This window comes from Alligator sinensis, unplaced genomic scaffold, assembly GCF_000455745.1.
Source record: "Alligator sinensis unplaced genomic scaffold, ASM45574v1 scaffold1008_1, whole genome shotgun sequence".
NCBI lineage: Eukaryota > Metazoa > Chordata > Crocodylia > Alligatoridae > Alligator > Alligator sinensis.
Genome location: NW_005842013.1, coordinates 359,489 through 384,729, shown reverse-complemented (window position 1 = coordinate 384,729; position 25,241 = coordinate 359,489). Strand labels below are relative to the sequence as shown.

At 45.9% G+C, this 25,241-nt stretch overlaps 1 long non-coding RNA gene across 1 annotated transcript in view; it reads left to right on the top strand.

Moving 5' to 3' along the window:
- LOC112549991 overlaps positions 1–24,756 on the top strand; it is a 46,924-nt gene extending 22,168 nt beyond the window's left edge. The window contains exons 2-3 of the long non-coding RNA XR_003093653.1: positions 10,770–10,827; positions 24,117–24,756. This is a non-coding gene — a long non-coding RNA (uncharacterized LOC112549991). The remainder of the gene's footprint in view (positions 1–10,769; positions 10,828–24,116) is intronic.
- Positions 24,757–25,241: the final 485 nt, after the last annotated feature.

The window sequence follows — 25,241 nt, the reverse complement described above, 5'->3', positions numbered from 1 at the left end:
GCTGAAATAGGGAAGGTCTGTCTCTGTTTCCTCAGCTGGGGGAAATGAGGCACAGAGAGACTAAGGACTAGATCTAGTTCACCATTTAGGACTTAAGCACCTAAGGATGATTCTATTCCACCCAGCTCAAGTCCCTGGAAAATGATTAATATGAAGGGTGAGTGGGCCTTCCTCCTCTTCACTGCTTTTCTGTGACTCAGTCATAAGGGTAAGAGGCTGGTGTGTTACCAAAGTAAATGCATTAATGGATTTTCAGGGATTCGAACAAGATAGAATAAAATAGCATTTAAGCACTTAAATGCACTTAGATGCACAACAAAAAGAATAGAATCTGGCCCTGAGCAACTTGTCCAGGGTCCGTGGGAAGCCTGTATGGAAGCAGATCATTAGGAGCATAGGGCAAGACAGGCTTTCCTGGGATACCATGGTTCCTGCTCTCGCAGGCAGCAGCTGATATCATCCCCTTCCCAAAGACCTGGCTCTGGTTTAAAACAAGTTTGTATTGTCCCTCGGTTGTCGGAATTAAGTCAGGCAGAACACTTCCGATTGCAATAATCAGTAGTTCTAATAAGCGATGGCCAAGTAAAAAGCCTATGCAGCGTCCCATTAAGAAACTTTGTACAGAGTCAGTACTTCATTAATTTTTAGGCATCAGTTCTAATAGCCAGAATCTACTAGAAGATCTTAGTGTGTAAGTCTATGGACAGAAGTTACACATAAACCAGTTTTAAGTGATCAGAAACTGGTTTAAACCTGTAACAGAACACAAGCTCGGTGCACATAACCCAGTTTCAAACTGGCTGAAACTGGTTTAAAATAAACCTGGTTGAACGTAGTATCAGACTTAACTGATTTCAGTCAAACCAGTTTATGAAACTTCTGTCCCAGACCCCTTCCTGGTTCAAGTTAAATTGCAGTCCCCTAGCATCCCAGGATGCCTTGCAGCTCTGGGCTGGGCTGGGCTGTCTGCTCCAGAAAACAGGGCTGGCCTTGACCCTCTGCTTCCTAGCTCAAGCAGTGAGGGCTGGCTGACAAGGGGGAGAGTGGGGTGGAAAGCATCATGGGGGATGCAGCCCAGTCTATGGGGGGGTGGGGTACTGCCCCCCCCCCCAGACAAACCTTAACTGGGGTCTGGGGCCAGGGAGGGGGGTTAAACACCCCTCCTCCCGTTCACACTTACTGCTGGCTGCGACTGTGTACTACACATCCCAGAGGCACCTGGAAGCAGGAAGAGGAAGTGATGAAAAACCCTGCAGAGTCCTGGTGCTATAATTGTAGACTACAACTCCCAGAGACCTTGGGGCAGCAGGAAAAAGAAGTGAACACACAGCCAGAGAGTCATGTTTTAGCCCCCCCAGCTTCTGGCCTGAGTCACTGCAGGCATGTGGCTGTATTTCCTGAATCAAAGGTAAATGTCTGCTCAGTTCTGTTGCAATTTAATCTGGGCAGCTTAGACTAACCTCCAAAGACTGAATCAATTCAGCATCAGGCTTTTTGACTGTCTGTACCTAGCCGAAGGGTTTGAGTCTATAAAGCCCAATGCTAATAAAATATAGTTAGCACCATGTTTCTGGCCCTTACCTCAGGGCCATTTGTCCTGTATGGAGGCAATGAGGTCTGTGCTTTGAGAGTGCTAGAATGAACCTATGTGAATTGCCATCATCTTCCCCTGTGTACCTGCTATGTATTACCAGGATTGGGGCTGGAAACAGATCCTGGGGGTCCTACTCATGGCCCACACTGCTCAGCACAGAGCACTGAGCATCTGGGGGAATAGATACAGCTTTCCCACGCACCCCCACCCCCTGGACCAGTGCAGGTGAGGGGATATGGAGATGTAGAACAACAGCAGATTACTGTCCCTGCCTCTGCTGCCACCTTCAACTCCCAGCTTCTCATAAACCCTACTTTCCCTTAGATTGTATGAAAGCCCCTAAGGGCAGGGGCTGCCTTTTAGTATAGACGGACACAGCACCCTGGAGAATGAGGCCCTGAGGGCAGGGTAGCTACACAAACCAATTGGGTTCCCTTTGTTAATTGGGCCATTCATCCAAACTGGGTTGTAATGGAAAGTGTAGGCTCTAGATATAAAACAGAGGCTGTAGCCTGGAAGGCCATGACTGGAGCTGGTGGGCATGGTGGACAAGCAGCTCAACTGGAGCTCCCATGGTGGCAAACAGGGCAAATGTACTCCATGGATGCATAATCCAGGGAGCGGTGGAGAGGGAAGTGACTTAACCTTACATACAGCCCTGCTGGACCCTACTGGACCCCTAGGCCTAGTTCTAGGGTCCATATCTTCAACAGGATTTTGCAAACATACAGAAGAGCTTCTCAAAAATGAACTGAAGAGAACATTTTGAAGCTGAGACAGCTTTTTTTTTTTTTTTAGCATATCAAAAAGAAGAATAAGAGGAGATGTGGTTAGTGCCAAAGTATCTTCATGGAGAGCACTGGACACTAGGGATTTCCTAACCTAGCAAAGAACAGTATCAGAAGTGCTGGCTACAAGCTGAAACCAGACAAATTCCAGCAGGAAGTCATATTTTCTTTAAGAGTGAGTGTGACTAACCTTTGGACCAAATTGCCCAGGGAAGCAGTGGATTCCTTCCCTCCGAGTGACTTCAGATCAGGATCTTTTTTTCTAGAGGACATGCTTTAGCCAAAATAAGGCACACCAGGACAACAGAATCCCTCTGGTTGTCACCTATGGCCCCAGCTTGAATACCTCGGCTACATCATTAATGCCCTCCAACCCCTCCTGGAAAATGACGGCCATCTCAAGGCATCTGTGGGGGACAAGCCTGTCCTAGCTCATAGGCAGCCCCCAGCCACAAACTGTATCTCTCCAGCAACAGACTACCTGACTCTTACTCTTACCAAGGCACCAAACCCTGCTTCACATGCAGATGCCAGTGGTGGCCTCTCATGAACACAAGTCATATCATCACTGGACCAATTAACACAGGTTATAACATCCAAGGTTCATTTACCTGTACCTCTACCAATGTCACATAAGTCATTACCTGCTTACAGTGCTCCTTTGCTGTCTATGCTGGACAGCAGATCCCTATGGCAAAGAATGAATGACACCGGTCTTGCATCATAGATTTCATAGATATCAGGGCTGGAAGGGACCTCACGAGATCATCGGGTCCAGCCCCCTGCCCAAGGGGCAGAGAGTCAGCTGGGGTCAGATCACCACAGCAAGAGAAGCATCCAAGCATCAACTCCAGAAGGACGGAGAAGCCTGTGGCAGAACGCTTTCACCTTCCTGGAAATCCCATCGCTGACCTCAGAGTAGCTGTTCTTATGCAGCAAAACCTTAAGAGCTGGCTTGCATGAGAAATTGCAGAGCAAGAAATCAGCTACAGATGGGATCGTGTTAAATATGGTCTAAACCGAGCCTGCGGATTTTTATCTCATTGCCTGGATTAGCTTGTATCCCTCAAAGGTTAACTGCTTTTTCCCCACCCCCCCCTCCTACCCACCTTGCCTCTCAGCAATGCCCCCTCCTTTTTCCTTCCTTACCTGGTGTATACTAATCACTGCTCTTCCTGCCATCCCTTCACAGCATCCCGTGAAGTCAACCCACTGTTGCAAATGCTTGTGCTATATCGTACAGTACTAATTTAGTTAGTCTATAAAGTGCAAATCTACCCTGCCTTTAGTCAAACTAGTCACATTAGATAATCAAATTGGCCCTTCTGGGCCTGAACTGGCTAGGGTGCTAGATACTACTGTCTAAATAAACAGCACACGGATGTCCAAGAAAGCCAAAAGGCAGCAGGTTAGAGCCACTGAACCTCTGAAAGTATATTCCCAGTACCAGAAAATGACCTTTCTTTTTGCTGGCAAATAGATCTATGATCAGACTGCTAAGGGATGCCATGAGCAGCAAGGTTGATTTCACAGCCTCAGGCATGCTCAGACTCCATCAGCTTGCACAGCTCTCATTTATATTGAAGGAACCTAAATGCATTCGCATCGCAGCTGTGACTTTGCTGCCATCGCTCCAGGCTTTCAGGGTTAACTACGCACAGCTGGAAGTAACTCTGTTCAAGACCCATGGCTAGGTCTTTTGAACCTAAACCTGTTTTTATTAAGTCAAAGGCATTTGACTTCAGTGATGCAGAGCTGACCCCTTGGACTCAGTTTATATCAGGTGAACACTAAAATCCCCTGAGAAAATCTCTGTGCCAAATCAAACTGCTCTTTCTGAGGACAGCGAGCGAGCATGGTATTTTCCAGAGAGTACCAGTGCCATTCATCTCTGTGCCAACGTGGTGCATTTTAAAGAGGACTGCTGGATTTGCCGCGCGCCAGTCAAGTGAAGTAGATCTAAGCTGGTGAACAAATATCTCTCCCTGTTGATCACTCGTAGCTTACTAGTTAATCAAAAATGTCGAACATCAAGGGTGTTCTCTAGGTTCATAGGTTAGGTTGCCAGTAAATGCCACTGCCTGTCAATGCAACTTCTCCTAAAGATAATTATCTTTTTAAAATAAATTTGCAGATGCAAAATTAGTTGAAGCTAGGACCTTCAGGGGGAACGGAATAGAATTTGCACTTAGCACGAAGACCAGAATTCCTCCTAACCAGTGGTTAATTAGCAAGTGCTATAGATAATTAGTTCACTGGAGGGGGTCCAGATAAAGTATGGCCAGCCATGTGATTGAAATCAGCTCATGATGGGCAGACAGCACTGAATAGTGCCAGCCAAGGCAGATTAAAGTTTAAAAAAAAACCCCAAAAAACCTGTGTGAATATCCTTGTCTGTGTTTTCTGAGTTTTCTTTATCTGCAGTACAGCTCTGGTTGGTTTTGGTGGCTAACGAGTCTGAGATCCCTTAGGATTTAGTAAAGTAGATATGCTCCGCTGTCAAGCTTCAATCCAGCTTGGCTGAAGAGTGGGCTGGAAAGTCTCGGTGGTAGCCTTTGCCCTTGCCTATATGAATGAGTGGTAGCAGCCTTTGCAAATCCTGCCATAAGTGATAATGGTCCACTAAAAATATCAAAGGGATGACAAAGGAACATGAGCACACCAGAGAATCAGACCAGTCAGGAACACGTAACAAATAATTTTGTCCTCAGAGACACATGTTTCAGTCCCCAACATTTGCAAGACCTTTGTACTTTGGTGAAAGCTGCCAAGTTACCTATCCTGGAGAATGCAGGGCAGAAAACAAGTTTGGTTTGGGCAGAGTCCACTTCTGAGCAAGCCTCTATAACCTGCCCCCTGCTTGACCTGGAGGCTGATAAATTAGTTAAGTCTTAGTGGTTGGGCAAACCCTATGACCTCTGCCATTCACTCAGGGTGGTCACGGGCATGCAGACAAAGTAGGTATATTATGCTAATACCAAGTCCAGATTCTCCTTTTCATGTATATTGTCAGTAGCATTTTTGCCCTAAGCTTGCTGTGGTGTAAATGGCAGTATTATGAGGCAAGGGTGAATCATTTCCTCCCTTCGCAACTTCTCCATTTAATCTACATGCAAGAGCTGTGGATGGACCACCAACCTGTTGGTGAACTGTCTGTCTAGTTCCTCATCTTCCCTGGCTGGGGTCACCTTGCCCCAGCAGTCTTTCTGCCCAAGTGCGGCGGGGTTGGACCCAACGATCTTGTAAGGTCCCTTCCAGCCCCTGACATCTATGAATCATGCCAAGCACTTCTGGGGACAATTAACAAACCTCTGTCTTTGTAGCCAACTGACAGCACCTCACCAATTACCAATAAATCAAGATGCTTGAATGTTGTTCTCACTGTAACTATCTAGTTGCAGTTAGACCTAGATGAATACAGCAGTGGTCAGCTTCACAAGGTGTTCAGGCTTAGATGGGACAAATACCCTATGCAGGCAACCTGGGTTCAATTCCCAGCTGCACATATAACAGGGGCGGGCAATTATTTCAGGCAGAGGGCTGCTTACTGAGTTTTGGCAAGCCATCGAGGGCCACATGACAGGCAGCCAGGGGCAGATAAATATTAATTTTCTAAATTTTTTAGGGGCCCCACAGGCTGGGTAGAATGGCCTGGTGAGCCAGGGGCCCCACAGGCTGGGTAGAATGGCCTGGTGAGCTGTATCAGGCCCACTGGCTGCATTTTGCCCACCCCTGACATGTAACTACAGCCTTCAAAGCACTGAATGTCCAGACCAACTACAGCCTTCAAAGCATTGAATGTCCAGACTTGGTCTGGCTTTTGGAGTCTGTCTCAGTGGTCTAAAGTAGGGATGGAAGGTGTTGGCAGCCTCCACTCCTCCATGCTCCTGCCTAGGTCCTAGTTGCTTCTCACACATGCACCACGATCCAGAAGGATTGATGGGTGCCTAATACAGCTAGGTTGAAAATTCAGCCCCACTTCTTCCTACATTTTCCCCAGGGAGGACTAGAAAGGGGAGTCCACACGGTTCTCCGCCTGCTCTTCTCACGTCTTTTCCTAGTCCTGAAAATTAGGCCTTTGTCAGTGGCTCTCAAACTTTTTTCGACTCAAGGCCCCCCTCAAAAATGTCAGTTCTTAGTTTTCATTTAATTTCTGGCTGCAGAAAGATAATGGAGCAGCTCTTGTGTTGTAAATAATTCAGCCCACAAGTCAGAATGGTTTTGACACTGGCTTCCTGTTTGAAATCTCTGAATTTATCTTGTGAATCATGTTTGCACGCTTACCAGTCTTAATATTTGCATGGCACCCAAAAGCAACCCAGAATATCATGGCATCCTGGTTGAGAATCACTACCCTACATTCACAAATAAGATGGCCATCATACAGAAAAGTCCAGTTGTCCTCTGTCCTCTGTTGATACAAAACTGGACACCTTTATGTCCTCTATTTCAAGAGAAAAATAGAGGACATAAAGGCATCTGGTTTTGTATCAACAGAGGACAACTGGACTGTCCTCTATGATGGCCACCCTATTCACAAAACACTGTTGCAATACAGCTAACAAGTGACTTTAGAGCATGGTAGAAAAGAGGAATTTTTGACCAGAGACAATGGAAGAAAAACACAGAGGGCCAGACATTTTAAAGGTATTTAGGCTCCTAACTCCTATTGAAATCCAAGGGAGTTAGACACCAACATATCTTTACGAGTCTGGTTCCAAGTCATTCGCAAAGCACCACAGATCACATGGAGCAGGTGGGATCTCATTGTGCCTTGCCATCTGGAAGATGTCAGAGTAAACTTCATGGGACTCATTTGTTATCCACCTTGGAAAGATGAGAGGACAAAGGGACATTGCTGAGATCTGCTTCTGTAAATCTACAGATGTTCTGGACACTGTTACTATAGCAGGTTTTAGCAGACCATTGGAGCCAGAGGCATTATGGGCAGTAATGTTAAGTACAGGCTGCTCGGCAGGACTGGGCCAGTTGACAGAGATAATTAGCGGCCACAGGAAGTTAAAAGGCTCCCAGGGAGGAGAAGCTGGGGAGTCAGGCAGACCGAAGGTGAGACAGAGTGGCCTGGCCAGTGGCTACAATACTGGATATGGGACTCTCAGGGTCTGGGGAGAAACCTAGGGGTTGTAAGACTGGGAACAGTAGCATCATGACAGAGACATAAGTCACAGCCAGCCCAAGAGGAAAGATTGCAGTGAGTATTGACTATAACCCTTCGAGTATTGACTATAACCATCGTGTAGAAATAATGATGCTCACTTTACGGATAAGGAAACGAGGCATTGAGGCTTGTCCATACCAGGTCAGTGAGAGATCCAGGACTAGACAGAGCCAGGCCTTCTGGCTCCTAATCTGATTAGCCAGGGCATGGCATGGCCTTCCAGAATTGCTGAATATTAGAAATGTAGAGCTGGAAAGGACCGGTCCAACCACCCACACTGAAGCAGGTTCAGACATAGGTAGATATTGTCTAACCCGTTCTTGGGAACCTCCAGTAAAGGCGTTTCCACATATCTAGGTAGCCTGCTGCAGGGGTTTTCTGATTTATAGTTGAAAAGCTCATCCTATTATCTCATTTAAATATTTTTTCTTTTAAATCAATCCAATCTCTTGCCCTTCCCCCAGCGGCAGGCGAGAATAATTGATTGCTATCCTCTTTATAACACAGTGAAGGACTGTTATGACCCTCCACCCCCAAGCTTTCTCTTCTTTTACTGATGCTTTCAATATGTCTTCAAAATAATGTTTTCAAAACCTTTGATCATTTTTGCTTCTCTCCTTGGACTATTTCTAATTACTCTTAGCTGTACCCAATGGAAACTGGTAAGAAAATGCCTCTAACAGTGGACTTCCTCACATTCTCCTCTTTCTTGAATGGCATTATCCTTAGCCCATCAGCTCTATTCAGATATGTGCAATTCCTAGGTTGCACCCTACATGCAATTATTGTCGCATGAACAATGATGCACAATCTGTCTGCTGGCAATGAAACCAGCCCAGTCTTGCTTAAAGCAGATGAACTGGATTTAAAGACCACAACTGCAGCCTCAAATCTGGATGGTGCAAAGGAGCCCTAACACTCACCTTATCAGCCAGCTAGTTCCTTCAGGGAACAGACTTTGAAAGACATTTAGATGCCAGGCTCCCACTGTCTTCAATGGGTGATAGATATAGGATGTAAGACTGGAAGGGGCTTCCTGGAGCCATTAAGCCCAATCTCTTATGTTTGCAAGCAACTGTTTAACAATTCCTCAAAATCCCCACTTCAAATCTTATGCACAACTACAGGGGGGAAGACCAGAAGCAACCTACAAGAGGTGCCTGCAACTTCTCAGGTGAGGTGGGCCAATTAACAGAGCTAAGTCTGAAGGTTGGCTGCCATTTCCAAGCCAGCAGCCCCCTTTTCTTGCTTCTGGCTGACACTCCTGAATTGCCACTAACATCCCAGTTTAGTGCACTGGATGCAATTGCATCAGGCCCATAGGATCATGGAAAATGAGGGTTGGAAGTGACTTCAGGAGACCATCTAGTCCAAGTCCCTGCTGAAAAGCAGCACCATCCCCAACTCTATCATCCCAGCCAAAGTTTTGTCTAGCCAGGCAGGTCTTAAACCTCCAAGAATGGAGATTTCACAACCGCTCTGGGTAATAGGTGCCAACTCCTATGGCATGCCGTGGGTAAAAGCAGGAGGGACTAGGTCACTTCCAATACCCTAACACTGCAATGATAGGGGATTAGTTGGCTATGCCTAGAGGATCACTGGAAGAGACAATGCCGCACCCTAAAGGGGGAGGCAAAATTCCTCACAGCCCTCGCCAGTCTGATGCAGGGACTCCAAATTTGGTGATGAGTGTGACTATTGGTAGAAGATTGAGACTTTCCAGCCAGGAGACATCTAGAAATCTTTAGCTATCTAGTGCCGGCACAAGTGGTTGCGGTTAGGAGAGATGCACTGTATTTTTTCAAGTACAACAGGCCCCTAAATGCACCTTGTTTATGAAGAGCACCGTGAAGACAAAGTTTTTTCCTTGAAAAAATGGGTATGTACAGCAAGTAACTGAGTAGCAGCAGCAAGGGAGCCCAGTGTGTTCATTGTGCTGCTGCCTAGGGAGCACGCGCAGCATTACCACCACCCCCAGAAGAAGCTTATGCTGCAGAAGCTGCCATTACCATATTGTCTTGCTTATAACATGCACTTCAATTTCCAGCAGCTGATTTTTGGAAGAAGGGTATGTTCTGTATGCAAGAAAATACAATAATTTCTCCATGTTGCAAAGGGAATTGAAATAGCCCCTTTGGTCCCCTTTAGTCCGGGATGTTTAAGGCGTCACATGCCGCTGCTTCCTGGGTGCTTATACTGAGCACATCTCAATGAAACCTCAACACTGGGCATTAAGTGTATTTTAATGCTCTTGCTGGGCTGAGAGACACTTCCTACATGCCTATAGACTGAGCTGTGAATAGCTATTTATCTATTGAAGTAGGAGGAGCTTTGTAAGGGCTCCACTGGGCTTTGAGCATTTTGCCTTGAAGGTTTCAGCCTTTCATAGACCTCGGTGCAGGCTCCAAGTGTTAACAGGGACAAGTGATTGCTGCCGCTCTTTTAAAAGGATGTTGGCCAATTGGAAATTTGATTTGAGGTCTGGAAAAAACAGCCTAAAAGAAATTCAGTCTACTTGCCTTATTAAGATAAGGTTTAGATTTCATTCAGGTCTATACAGGGGAACACATTTCTGATAGCAGAGGGTTCCTTACCAGTCCAAATGAAAAATGTTGGTTATCAGTTGTTCGGTTTTTCAGCAGACTCAGCTTTTTCTAAAGAAAGCAGACACTCTGGGCAAAAATCTTATTGCAACTGAAAACATTTTTTCTCTGCAAAACAGTTTCCATGGGGCTGGCTGATAATTTTTCATCCTTGCTTGGAAGTTGTCTGAGAGCAGGATTCCTCCACTCGTTTATACACAGAGCAGGATCCCATTTAAACAAATAACAGTTCATCATCATGCTCTCTTTGCTAGGCTGTTCATTGGCTGACTTCCTGAGAGTTGGTTTGCAAATGGTCAGTTTGCGCTTCTTGCAAAAAAACAAAAAAACAAAAAAAGAAAGACTGAGCAAAGAACGTGCACTGATCACTCCTGGGAACTGGCTCATGTAATTCATCAGCGTATGGGTATTAACTTGGATATATTTGGGGATTAGCGCTTGCTATCTGGACCTAATGGTATAAAGCCATTAATTCTACAGCCATATCTCCTGTTTGTAAGTGCTCCCGGGCCCCATCTTCGAAAGGTTATGGCTTGTAAACCAGGCACCACTGAGGCGAGAACTTTGTCAATTTATTTGACGCTCAATTTTCTTCTCTGTTTTAGGTCCATGAGCGGTGATTGCTGATGTGTTTGCATAGGAAACATGGTCATTCTACGACAGGTAAGCCGGACGTTCCTCAGACTTGAGAGTTGTTAATTCGTGGGCATTGCCTTGTTGGCTGATGAAAGGTCTGTTGTGAGGCCAGGCAAGTTTTATCCCACTTCGTTTCTTTTGGAGTGACCAGTTGAAAGATTCACATCTTGTACCCAATAGCCTTAGTCCTCGATTGATTTAGAGGAAATCATCGCTCTGTGTAGCCTGGATTAACCTCGCATGATGCTCTACTTACGTTGCTTGTCCAGGGCCAGATGAGGGTGGGTGGGGAAAGTGGGGGCAGATGTTTGCTATACAAAGAAAAGAGCACAGCCTTTCTTTGGAGAAATAATCAAGCCTGGGATTGACTCTGATTCGCACTTGCCTGGGGATTCAGTTCTGCTTTGGTTGTGTCTAATGGGGCATACTAAGAGAACTAAAGAGGTGGTCTAATTTACCATGATAAAGCAAAATATTCCGCAATAAAAGGACGTCAGCGTGTATTTTCACACATGACTAACCTAGCGAAATGGAGATGTTTGGCGCCATTTCGTGATGTGTATCGAAGCAATGCATAACGTGTATAAGCGCCCCAAGCTGCTTTCTAATGTAAAGGCTGCTGGACTGCTCTTAGTTGGGATATAGCCCTGCAAGGTCCCCTCTGCCCCGGGCAAACTCTTCAGCATGTGTTTTGGCCTTCAGAAGATGAGCATTTCAATACACTCGGGCCCTGGCCCAGAAAAGGACGTACTTCTGCAGGACCGGGGCAGAGCAGTAAGCACTGTGGTAGGTGGCCATGGGGAGCAACCTTCTCACCCTTGTCATCAAGAGCACCACTTGAAGCTTTTGATCAGCTGTGTCTAGAAGTGGCTTGTCAGGTACACCGAAGATCAAATGGAGTGCTCAAGTGCCTGACAGCATCGCATTGAGCTCCCAACAGCATCAGGCACGAGAAAAGCAGACTGTGCCTCGGTAGATTAGATAAGGGATTCATTTCTCCTTTCATCGGCATAAACCATGCGGAGCACATATTGCAAACTTGCCTTTGACTGATTTATTCGTGAGGCCCAGGAAAGTGGCAGCGGAAATAAGAACAGAGTCACCCAAGCTGTTGACGTGCAAAAACAGCGTGTCTCAGATTGGAATATTCCTGTTTTTTATGTTGCTGCAGACTGTCTCATTGAAAGGCTTTTGCGACCATCTGTTTGCATGTATTGGCGGAAATGTATAGAGTCATTCTAGAGGAGAGTTTATGCTGCCACAGTGAGCTCAGGATTATGTAGTGCCCCATATCTCTAGCACACTAGTAACTCTGCTTTGTGATTCTCCAGTGGTGTCCAGCAGCCTTTACGTGCTGGTCAAGGATGGGGAAGTCCTCCTATGGTTCGGTGTCACAAGGGCTGTGGCTGAGTAAAAGTGACATGGTTGGATCAATGTCCAGCAATCTCTGGCTATCAAAAAAGATTCCAGGAATCAAATTATAGCAGCCCCAGGGCTGCTCTTTGTTCTTCAAGACTGAACTGCCACTCATCTGCTAGGTCAGAGGCAGCTAACGGCCACCCACTTTTGTGGCCCTTATACTAGGTACCCATCAGTCCAGCCCAAGAATTCACTCCAGAGTATTATCTGAATCCAGATTTTGGATCCATGTTGACTTGTACTTGTAGAAGCCCCTCGGTGTCTGTCCTAGGAGGCAGCAGGTGTTGTATGAAAGCTAGGTTGGACTTTTTAGATCAAGGTGTGCTGTAAAACCTGGGCTGGCACTTCAAGATCTGCCTCTGCTCATGTGGTGTTGCAGTGATGTGGAACTGGAGCAAAACAGTGGCAATTCCAGCCCCTGGTCTGAAACCCAGAGGATGAATTTCTAGGATGCTTCAGTGGAATTGAAACCATAGCTGTTTTCCAGAATTAATATTGGAGTGCAGGGGAATAAGCCTTACGACACAGTAACCAACCATGGTTCAAATACCATCATAAGTGTATATGACAAACCTAGAAAATCTCTGATAATTCTTTTAAAATCCCATTGACTGATCTCATATACATCCTTTATAAAAGATCCCATTTACTTAAAGGGCTGTCATAAAGCAGTGAGGGATCAATGTTTAAGATTGCTTAAAAAAACAAAGAGCCAAAGTCCTTCCTCAGTTTTTATTTAGTAGTCTTTCGGGCAAAATTCTTAAATTTTAAAGAAGAAGCGTCCAAAATGAATAGGGAATTCAGGAAAAAGGAATTCAAGAGTCAGAAATGTGGTCACGCTTTCTAACATGACGAACAGCCTTCTTCCAAATACCATTTTGTTGACAGCTTTGCTCTACGTTTTCCATATTTCAGTCAAAATACTGAAAGTGATTTTCAAAAATTTACAGTTTCTTTATTATCACTTCTGTAAAAAAAAAAAAAAAGAATTTCCACACAAAATGTGGGACGTTTGACTTTTTGTTTCTTTCCAAATTTTTTGCAGGAAATATCTATTCCAGGTGGCTGGAAAATACTATGTTTTCATCTCATTCTACAACAGACTGAAATATATAAACTCTCCCTCCACTTCCGCAACCCAAAAACAAGGGTTTCTCTAACCTCCAAGTCGGACACTGTACTCATCTAGACACTCAAAGAAACTGTCCTTTTTTTGTATTTTACTTATAAAAGATCAAAAGTCAATCTTCTCTGTGATAAGCTAAGGTGGTGCTGGGAGTGTGAGCCGGGAGCCTTCTGTTTTAAATTCGTGGGGCCAGATCCCCAGCTGGTATAAATGGCTGAAGCTCATTTGATGTCAGTAGAGCTATTCCAGTTCATACCAGCTAAGGGTCTGCTCTGTGACTTATATCTGCACAATGTGTGCTCCAGGGAGCTGCTGGCTTTGGAATGGAGTTTATTTGCCAGCAAGAAGAAAGATAGTGTCAACAATTGAGTTCAATCAAAGGCTTTAGGAACACACCCATGCCTTTCTTTGAAAAACTCTAGTGATTTAACATTTCTTTTTTCCAGCCCTTGTTCCTGCCAGCTTATCTTTTCATTTCCCTTCCTTGAAAGAACCCTCATCCATGGCTTAAATACACATATGCAAAAAAAAATAAAATTAAAAAAAGACAAAGCTGGACCCTCAGATGGTGTCAGAATTTGTTTAGTTCCTATGATATCGGTGACATGATTCCCTTCATGGGTGTAGATCAAGTAGTTACTCAAATTCAAAAGTACTATACATTAGAAATAGACGTATGGAAATGTCTTGTTGGATCCGTCTTTGGGGAATGGTACATGGGACCAAAGTGCAAGTTGGGAGCATGCAGCTCTGAGTCAGAAGCACAAAACGTACAAGGCATGCCGTTCTCAGTACCTTCCACTCAAATAAGTTAGAAGAAAAGCAAATATTGTTCCACAGCAGAGGCATGTCTGGGAGCCAAACTTGTCAGCTTTAGTCACTGGCAAATTGGTCATGGCGACTTTCTTGGTATCCAGTGGAGAAAACTATCAAAGAGCAGGGCCTTTTAAATTCTTGGCAGGCTAAGCTGATGAGCTAGCTTGGCTCCACAGAACATCTGCAACTCTTCCTTGACGTTTGCAAGTTTAGTTTGAGAGCAGTACATTTCTTGATCTGGAAATACCATATTTTCTTACATACAACACACGTGTGCCCTCTCCCAATAAAAACCAACTGCTGAGACTTGCAATGCACATTATGTGTGAAATACAGTAAGAGCAATTTCTGCCAGTTACTAGCAAAAATGAAAGTCAAATCTGCACAGGGAGCAGGGCAAGGAACAGGCGGGGCTCCCTCACTGCCGCTGCCCAGTTCCTTAGGAAGGATCCAAGGAAGGATCTTTTTCTTTCATTCTACCTTTATTCCAGGCTGTGTTATAGTGACAGGACCAGGCCCCAGGAGTGGCTGTGATGCCTCCTGGTGGTCACACGACTCCTGCCCCATTCCTTGGATAACCTACATATTGTCTCTTCTGCCATACCTTGATGGAATAATTTGATTGTACAAAAGGGAGGCTGCCCCAAAGTCTCAGAGCAAGCCTTCATCTGTTCTTTGGCCAGAAGGTCCCTCTTAGACCCAGCTGATTGCAGTCCTGCCTCTCAAATACTAAGTTGGGCCCTTCTGGCCCCATCTGTGCCCCAGGGCACCAGTTGCTTTAAGAGCTATTTGTGGCCATGCCCATGCTTCACAGATGCCACTTATTTGCCAGTCACTCCCTTGTACAGGCTTTGGCCTCCTTAGCCTTAGCATGTAGGTTACTCTGGCTGTAGACCAGTGGCTTAGGCCCACTGGCTCTGGCCTTGCCTTGCCTTTCAGGCTCAGTCTCTTGATACCCCCCTGGCTGCCTACATTGCCCCCTCTGGGCTCTGGCTCCAGCTCTCAGCCTCAGGCCACCTGTGCCTTTGCTCCAGCAGGGCTCAAACCTCATGTGCCCCTCTGGCACCCCTGTGGCCTCCTTTCCTCCCCTTGTCAGCCACACCTGGTCCTCTGATATAAACTAGAATAAAAAGGCAAGCAGCTACTTTAAACTCAAAAGTCTGCAACTCTCCGCCCCCCCCCCGCCCCGGTCAGTAACTTCCCTTCAAGTTCCCAACAAGTCCCCTTTAGCTCTCTACTTGCATCTCTTGGGGACAGCCTGAGCAACAGTCAGCCCCTCTCTGCAGCCATCTTGCATCAGGAGTTCCCCTGACTGTAGGGCCAGACTAATAGGTGGATACATACACAGGATTGTTGTAACTTGTTAACCATCAGACTTTTAATTTCCTTTGACGGTATCTTATTCATTCACAGGGTTTTTAATAGATACATAAACTATAATGCTCCAGATGCCATTTAACTCCTGGTCTTTTGCTGAGCTAGCACAGTCCAAAGAAATACACATTTGGTGGTGGTGATGGTGTGAGGCGGGAAAAAACAACAGGATTGATGGTCCTGCGGGAGTGAGAAATGCTGACTGCATGACAGCAAAGTCGGACCTGATGCAGCGCTGAAGCTTGCACCACTCCATGCCCTTGTTCCCTGAACACGTGCAGTGTTAAACCCAAGATGGTCCTCTGGGTTAAAGCCTGACACCCCAATCTACTTCGATTTGCAAAGGACACTTTTGTTAATACAACCCAATATGCCATTGTCTCTCTTCGCTATTATCATCACTGCGTGTATACATACATACTCCAAATTATTCCTGGTCTCTTCTTTTTACCATTTAAAATGATTCTAGGTCATTTCATACACAGTTGTTCTTTTGTGATCACTGTCCTTCTGCTAAAATAGCTCTTCTCCCTTGCTGGTGTTAAACCCCCACCATGTGCTCAGCAAGGGCAGTCCTGTCCTGTCTCAGCCTATATTTTTCCAGGCTGCTCTCCTCTCATAAGATAAGCTCCCCACTCCCTGCTCATCATGACAGCCCTTCTTTGCACCCATCCCAGTTTGAATTTATCTCTTGACCAGAATTGCATGCAGTATTCCAGATAAGAGGGATACAGGGAACTTCATGGATGAAAGGCATCTGTCTAGGTAGAGGGACTAAACCTCCTTAACCCAAGTCTCTTCTCATCCTCTGTTCCTAATGAGAGTGAAATGAGAGAGGCCTACAGTGAAGTCTCACAGCCTGTTCATAGGCATCCCCAAGCCTGATTAACCAGTCTCCATTTTCATGCACAGCTGACGTGAACTGTGCTGTTCCTGGATAATACTGGATAATGTGCATTCAGCTTTGCATCTCTAAAAGATGGAGTGTTGCATATATTTTGATAGCAGGGAGGGGTGAAAAAAATATCACACATTATTATAGGCCTTCCCAGGGCTGATTTGTGACCGTGGTATTCCAAAAGCCCAAACACAAGTCCACTGTTTATATTCTTTTCCTCATAAATGCTAAATAATTTAAGTCTTCTCCCATTTTCTGTCTTGTACCTGTGTGATCTACGAGTCTGAGGTATCCCCGGATAGCAATAACATGGCAATGAAAAGTCCACCGTGAGCCAGCCAGAGGGCACATTTGCATATAGATTGAAACGTGAATCGTTGGGAGCCATTCATTAGCTGCGGTGCTCAAGACGTGTGGCATTTTAACAGCACTCAGCCACAAATCCCTTCAATCAAATCTATGGGGCAATTAAAGCGCCACGGTAGCTGTGTGCAGAGAAAGCAGCTGCCGGCAAGGGAGATGTTCTGACTGGGATTCTTGCAGTGTTTTGGCCAAGGAACATGAATTGCACAAAGCGTGCTGAAGATGCAGGGAGTAGGCTTTGCCCAAGCTTGAATGCATCCTGCTTTCTTTTGTAGACTTGTCTGTAATACTCACACTCTTGGTTTTTGATAGGTTACCCTCCAGGAAATTTTGGCCTGTGAGATCCTTTATTCTTTTTTGATCCATGGCCACAGGCTGTTTTGAACGAGTGTTTGTGCAGCACCGAATGCAATGGGCCCTTCAGAGGCACTATTTTAGTATGGGTGATGAGAATAGATCTGCCAGCTTGAGATACTTCTATATGTGCAATAGTCTAAGTCTTCATATGCTTCCCTTCACCAGGGGTCTGAGGGCCCCAGAATCTTTTACAGATTTATCTGTCCTGTGTGGGTAGATGATGCTGCTCTTTTACAGGCCGAGGGTACAGAGGCTCAGCATCTGGCTCAGGGTCACCTCAAGTGTCTGGCAAAACAGAGTAGAAATTTTGGTCTTCCAGGTACCACTAACCATCCTTCCTCTTTCTCTCATGCTGTCACCCCCAACAACGTGCTGAAATCTGGCATCTGTTTGCATAAGGATTCTGTAAAAGAAAAGGCCTGTGATACCTATGGTATCTCCCAGGACCATAGTACAGCACCTGGTGTCTTGGGCAAAGCTGGCATGGAGGCAAACAGCCCCAGCTGTGTCAATACCTCCTTTGTTGGGGCAGGACAGAAAGTCAGTAATCCTGCTCCTTCTTCCTCATTAGCTCAGACTGCTCACAGCTCTGAGCCATCTCTCTCACCACTAGAGGTTATGTCCTGTCATCCTAATCACAACCAGCCTGGGGGTCAAGGACCTTGCTGACCTTTGTGGCCCATAGAGCTATGGGTTAAGGTGCCCCCCTGCCTATAGCCAGCAGCCTGCAAGAGACTGATGTGCCCAGCACCACATCTGGCTTCCCCTCACTCTCCAGCTCAAAAAAACAGTACCCATTTGCACCTGGGTGAACCGGGGGCAACCTTTGGCCCAAATGCAAAGTCATGCTGGAATTCACATCTAGGAACTGTTAGCAAGACATATTAGCTACTCTGACACCTCACCCCAACTTAGGTCAATGATTCTTAACATTTTTAGATTCAAGGCACACCCTGGATAAACTCAAGGCATCCCTTGGAAAATCCCAGCTCTCAGTTTTCACACTTTTTTGCCTACAGAAAAAGATAGATCTGTTTTTCGGTTGCAGAGAACTCAGAAAGGTGACAACTATGTATTTCCATTTGAGGCTTGGCTCATCTTTTGGTTAAAACTCACTGACTTATGTCTTCTAGGTTATGTACAGATGGGCCAAAAGCCCAAAGCTGAATCAATTCAATCTTTGCATGTTAGTTTAAGCTGCACAGATTGAACTAATAAGCAAGTGAACAGGCATTCACTTTTGATTCTGGAAATGTAGCCATGTGCCTGCAATGGCCTAAGCCAGAAGCTGTGGTGGGCACTAGAGCACGCTTCCCTGCTTGGCTGGAGCAGACAGCTTGGACCAAGGCTAGCCTGCCCACCCTGCAAGTGGGGTGGGGGGTGGGGGGGTTGTGAGAAAGATGCAAAACATCCTGGGATGCTGGGGGACTGTGAGTTACCTTGCATCTGGAAGGGATCTGGGACAGAAGTGCAATAAACCAGTTTAACCTAAATCAGTTAAGTCTGATACCATATCCATCCAGGCTTATCTTAAACTGGTTTCAGCCACTTTGAAAGCAGTTTGTGTGCACTGAACTTCTGTTGTGTTACAGATTTGACCCGCTTTCCCATCACTTACACTGCATTATGTGTAATTTCTGTCCTTAGCCGTACAGGTGCTTTGTACCATATTTCACAAAGGTTGGAAGCATTCCTAGCTGTACAGACAAAGGAAGTTGGGTGTATAGTGGGAGGTTCAAATGTCTGCTCCTCACCAGAGAGTTAATGATAGGGATGGGCTTCAGGGGCCTGATGGTCCCTGGAACAGCTTTCCACTCCCAGGAGTGAGGACACCTAAAATGTAGATGGAGCTTGAGACAAAGAGGTCTATGGGATATGGTGCTTGTGATAGCTGGGGACTGGACGCTCTGACTCAGGACATCCCTTCCAGCCCTGTCTGTTGCCTTGTATTTTGTGTGTTTGTCTGCACAGTGCCAAGTGAATGCAAAACACGGCTGTTGTCATGTGATTATATTTTATACTTGTTTTCCATTGATGCAAGGGGCAGAGCAACAGAAAATCAGTTCTCCTTATTTTAGTTCTGTTAGTTTAGCCACTGTCTTGTGGCTGCCTCACCAGCTTAAATGTCCCTTTTTACAATGAGCCATGCTAGTGGCTGGTTGTGTGTGTATTTTAATTACTCCATGGTGAGTGATGATCGAAAAAAGCTGCTCTTTGATGTCTACCGACATTACTCTATGTTATAGTGCATCCTCAATGGCAAATACATGTCAAATTCACAACCCAGCAAACCTTGAAATGCTTCCAGAACTCCATAGAGGGACTGTGGAAATGGCTGAAATTTGCTTTGAAAATGTGCACCAGTGAAAGGTTTCATTAAAAAATAAAGCAATACTTAAAATTTCCTGAATATTGCAAAATCCTGAATATTTGACAATGAATAGCTAAGAAAACTCGTATCTGTTAGCTTTCCCACAATAAGGTCTTCCTGAAGTAGTACACGGTCACTGTAGCTTGGAGAAAAAGGGGAAAAAATATTTTCCTTTAAATAGAGCTGATTGAAAACAGAATCTCCTTCCCACAGGAAAATCCAACTTCTTAATTCTTGGTTTTTATCTTGAATTCACACAAAGAGTCAAAATCCTGAACTGTTGTGGAAGGAACATTTCAAAGTCATTTAATTCAAAGGCACTGGTATCACCTTATTGAAATTACTTTATTGGCCAGTTTTGATACAGCTGAAACTTTATTCTTGGTAGTAACACCAATTTATTGGAGGGGGGTGGGGGGTTGAAGAAGTGATTTGGGGGAATTTTGTGTGTGACTAATTGCCTCCAAACATGGGATAGGATGTCTGAGTCCCCTTCTAGTCTTGTGTTCCTAAAATGAAATTTGACCCACCTTTCATGGACTGATTCTGTTCAGCTAAAAAGGCTGCAGTGGAGGGGCATTGAGCACGGGAACATGTAACCTAGTACATAGTGTTGTATTACTTGTTTCATTATTATTTTTATGACAGCACCTACAATCTCCTATCCCAGACCAGGACCCACAGTGCCCACTGCTGTACAAAGGTAGAGCACAGAGTACTTGCACAGCATTACAGGAGTTTCTTATATTAGATCAACTGCCTACCTAATGTGATACCCCATTTCCAATAGAAGCCAATATTTAATCTTTTAGAAGACTGTATGAAATCCACTTAATGGACAGCTAGGTAATAAAATGCCTATGGAAAAAAATACTGCTATCATCCCAAGCACCTAGCATCTGCTGTCCTAAAGCCATGAGCCATAAATACATGGTGTGGCCACACTTTGAATACTATGCCCAGTTCTGGTCCCCACACCTCAAAAAAGATATGCAAGTCCAGACGAAGGCAACAAGGAAGCTTAGTGGCATGGAGGGGCTTCCATAGTAGGAGAGACTAAAGAGGCTGGGCCTATTCAGTTTGGAAAAGAGATGCTTGAGGGGAGACGTGATAAGGGTTTACAAAATGCTAAATGGTGAAGAGAAAGTAAAAAGGGATTTATTATTTACTGTTTCTCACAACCCCAAGAACTAGGGGTCATGCAATGAAAGTCGTAGGTAGCAAGTTTAAAACTAACAAAAGGAAGCTCTTTTTCATGCAGTATGTCATTCAATTACGGAACTCATTTGCACAAAATGTTGTGGGGGGCTGACAGTTTAGCCACATTCAAAAGGGGATTGGACAAATTCTTGGAGAAAAGGGGCATCAGGAGCTATTGAGCGTGGAAGTCAGGGATACAGCTTCTGAATCAGAGCTTCCTAGACCCTAAATGCTAGAGGCGGTAAGTGGGAGAGGAACAGGGGAAAAACCCTGGTCATAGCCTGCTCACTCTCCTTGTCAGTATCCCCTGGCTACCACCATGAATCACAGGTATATTTGATGTGCCATGGGGTTGTGAGCTTTGGCTAATCACAAAAAACTATAAGCCTCCCTTAAAAAGGGAAGCCACTGGGGACACATCAACTGATGTGTTGGGGAAACTAAAAAGAAAACAGGAATGGGAGTGAGGTCATAGGTTAATAAATATGGGCGACTGGTGCTGCTTCAGTCAGGGGGGGCACATGCCTCCCCCCCGCCCCCCCGGTGACCAGTCAGTGGGATGGTCCCCCATGGCCAATCTTGCCGAAGCAAAACTTACCAACCGGTGAGTGGCTGTGCTGCTCCTGAAAGTGGCCGCAGCACTCCTGGAAGTGGCTGCGGTGCTTCTGGAAGCAGCTGCAATCTACATCCGGCTCTCGCACTCCTCAGCCGGCACTCACAGGGGGGCACTGGTGCTCCCTCCTGTCCCCCCTGCCCATCAGCTGAACAGGGAGTGCAGCCTGACAGGGTGCACCTGTGCTCTCAGGGGGTGTAAGTCCACCCCCTTGCACCCCTTCTGCATCACCACCAATAGCAAGGGAACTGGAAAGGGATACTGAGAAGAGCACACTGGCCAGTTTGTCCAGAGCCAGGAGGAGGTTGACCAGAAGGTCCCAGAGCTTAGTGGGGCCATGGATAGGTAGTGCCTAACAAAAAAAAAAAGGGGCAGGGACTGTGTGACAGGCCTATTTGATGTGCCAAAAAAGTTCACGGGCCATAGCCCATCACAAATTCTGTAAGTCCCCTTTAAGAAGGGAGGCCAGTGGGGACACATCAGTTAACTTCTTGGGACAACAAAAAAGAAAACAGGAGTTTCAGTGAGGTCATAGGTTAAGAAAAATGGATTTGGAGGCGAAGCACACTGGCTAGCACCCACTGCCCCCCTAAAGGAGTCAAGGGAGCCTGTGGACACTGACCATTGAAACTCTTCCCGGAGACGTGAGCGGAGGAGTACCAGGGAAACAGCCCCACACTGGCCCTGTTTCCTCCCAGCCAGAGTCCCATAGATGGCCAACTTGGCCAGAGCCAGGAGGAGGTTGACCAGGAGGTCCTGGGACTTGGTAGGGCCATGGATGGGAAGTTCTTAACAAAAAAAGGGTGGGGACTATGTGACAGGCCTGTTTGATATGCCCTGATGTCATGGGTCTCAGCCCATCACAAAATCTATAAGCCCCCCTTAAGAAGGGAGGCCACTGGAGAGACACCAGCTAATTGCTTGGGACAACAAAAAAGATAACAGGACCGGGAGTGAGGTCGTAGGGAAACAGCTAGGCAGTGGTGATGTATAGGAGGTGCACGGGGGTGCATGTGTACCCCCAGAGAGCACTGGTGCACCTCCTGACTGGCCACACTCCCTGCTTAGGTGCCGGGGAGTAGGAGCGCAGGATGTAGCGCCACAGCCACTTCCAGAAGCTTCGGTGAGTTTTGCCATGGGGAACCACCCCTGCCCCCAGTTGTTGAGATTGGCCATGGGGGACCCCTCCCCAGTCAGCGAGATTGGTCATGGGGGGACCCCCATGAGGACCCACCCCCAGTCACTGACTAGTTGCTGGGGGGGCACATCCCCCCTCCCCCAACTAAGGTGGCACCAGTTGCCCATGTAACTAGGGCATCATAAGGGGACACTGAACAGAGCACACTGGCCAGTGCCCACTGATCCCTGAAGGAGTCGAGGGAGCCTGTGGACACCGACCAGTGAAACTCTGTCCAGAGATGTGAATGGAGGAGTGCCAGGAAAGCAGCCTCACGCTCGCTCGGGCTCCTCCAAGCCAGAGCCTCCTTCCGGGCCTTATAGATGGCCAGCTTAGCCAGAGCCACCAGGAGCTAGACCAGGAGGTCCCAGGATTTGGTGGGTCCATGGACCAAAAGTCCATAACACAAGGGATGGGGACTGTGTAGCATGATACCGGGCAAGATGGACCTATGGTCTGACCCAGTATATGGCAGTTCTTATGTTCATGAGGATATATTGCCTTTTCTGGATTTTTCTTCTCACTAGGGTACCTCTGAGTGATATTCTTACGACTGTCTGTCTGTACCAGTGATTCTCAAGCAGGATGGCATGAAACCCCAGGGTGCCACAAGATCCTTACAAGGGTGCTGCAGGGTGCTACACAATTTTAGCACTGTGAGGCATAAAGACCTGATTCAAAAAAATTCACATAGAAACCCAGGGTGTTAAAAGCATGCTGATATATTTTGGTCTTCCTGAGCTCTTTGCAACAGAAGAATCGCCTAGTATTTTTCTGTAGTCAAAAAATGAGTGAAAATTAAGAGCTGGCATTTTCTGCAGCACGCCTCGAGTCTCATAGGGTGGCTTGGGACTTACAAAGGTTGAGAACCACTGGTCTAAGCCTTTGGAGAATCCTTACCAACCTTTATTGTCAATGATTCCTTGTGGCACTGAGTCCTAGCTAAGAAGAATATTGTGCCTGTTTAAGCCAAAAACAATTTTTAAATGCCTAGCATTTACACTGAAGGGAAGGCCTCAGGATCTGCCCATGCAACTTCAAACAGCTCAGAAGGCCTGATTTTTTCAGTAGTCTGTTGTTGAGGCCATTCTGAATATCAATTCTCTTGAACATATCTCAAATTAGGTGCTAAAAAATTAAAGTTCGTTCCCCTGCCCCCTACCTGTCAAGCTTCAGGGCAGTGACAGTCCCTTGGCCTGGGTATGTATTTATTTCCTGCCATGGTGTGGCAGCCGTCTTGTTTGATACCTCTAGGTGCTATGGTAATACAAACTGCAATACACTCCTCTCTTGGCCCACCCTGAATCATTTCACTCCCTTTTCATAGGTCAAATCTTCCCCCTTCCCCATCCTGTTGCTTTTGCCTAGCTAGACTAGCTATGGCATTCTTTCACTCGCTCCTTGTAAATGAACCCCTCCCATCCTTAATTATTTTGGTTGCCCTTCTCCGAGTGCCTTACAGCCTGGCAAAGACTTTTTGTCACAGATTCACTCAATAATCTGATTCACAGATTCACACTTGTCAAATTACAATAGCACGAAAAACTGGGCATAAAATGTCTGTTCATCTCCACCTTCTCTCTCCCCCTTTCTCTTCTTCAGGGCATCGCTAGGTGGATAGTTTAATTCCAGATCAATAACAGGCTTCAACTACAGAAAGAGATGTTAAAAAAAGGATGGCATTCAATCGTTCTCTGTGTCCACAGGGGCCAGGACACAAAGTAATGGGCTTAAATTGCAATAAAGGAGATTTCGATTGGATACTGTGAAGAACTTTCCAACTCGGAGGATGGTTAAGCATTGGGAGAGATTGCCTCGGGAGATTGTGGACTCTCCAGCATTGATGGTTTTGAAGAGCAGGGGATGAGCTGGTTTAGACAAGGATGCTCCTGCCTTGCACGGGGGGGTTGGACTAGATGACCTCCAGAGGGCCCTTCCAACCCAGGTATTTCTACACATCTGTGATGTGAAGAAACCTCATCATGGATTACTGTTACTGTGTTCAGCAATTCTAAACATATACGGTAGAGGGGGCTGCTAGTATGCCGCAGAGCAGATCACAGAGCGGATTGGCCGTTTTCCATCTCCTTCCTCTAATGGGTGAAGTACCATTTGGGCGATTTTCCAAGCAAGATGGGAAGGGGAGCTTTGACAATGCTCAGGCAACTAACACAACGTTCTTCACGAGGGACTCTCCTCCGTACTTCTTTTTAAAGCTCATCTGACAACCTTCCTGGGTTTTTCTCCCAGACCTCCCAATGTAACAAGTACTGCCAACTCTAATAAATGTTGGAAAATCATGACGCAGCCTACAAGAAATCATGAGATTTGTTTTGACTTATCAGTTTGGTTTTTTAGCTTCTAAGTCTTATGCTTCACTTTTTCAAGCTTTTCTCCCCCGTCACAAAAGGCTAGAAACTTACTTCCATTTTTTTTTTTTAAAGAAAGCTAAGATTCTCGTGCAAACTTCCAGGAGTTGGTGCTGAACCCCCCACCCCAATATCAAAAGACCTGTGATAAAACCACAAGCATTTCCAATTTTTTAAAATGAAACACAAACTCTTCCTCTGTTGTTTCTCTTAGAAGTTTGTCTTTTAGATGCACCAAGATGGTATCTGCAGATCATATAACTTCATTCTCCTTGGGACAGACACATCACACACCCCACTTGCAGGTTACTTACTGAGCTGAAGCCTGATCTTTTCATGGTTTAAGGTCCCTCCCCGC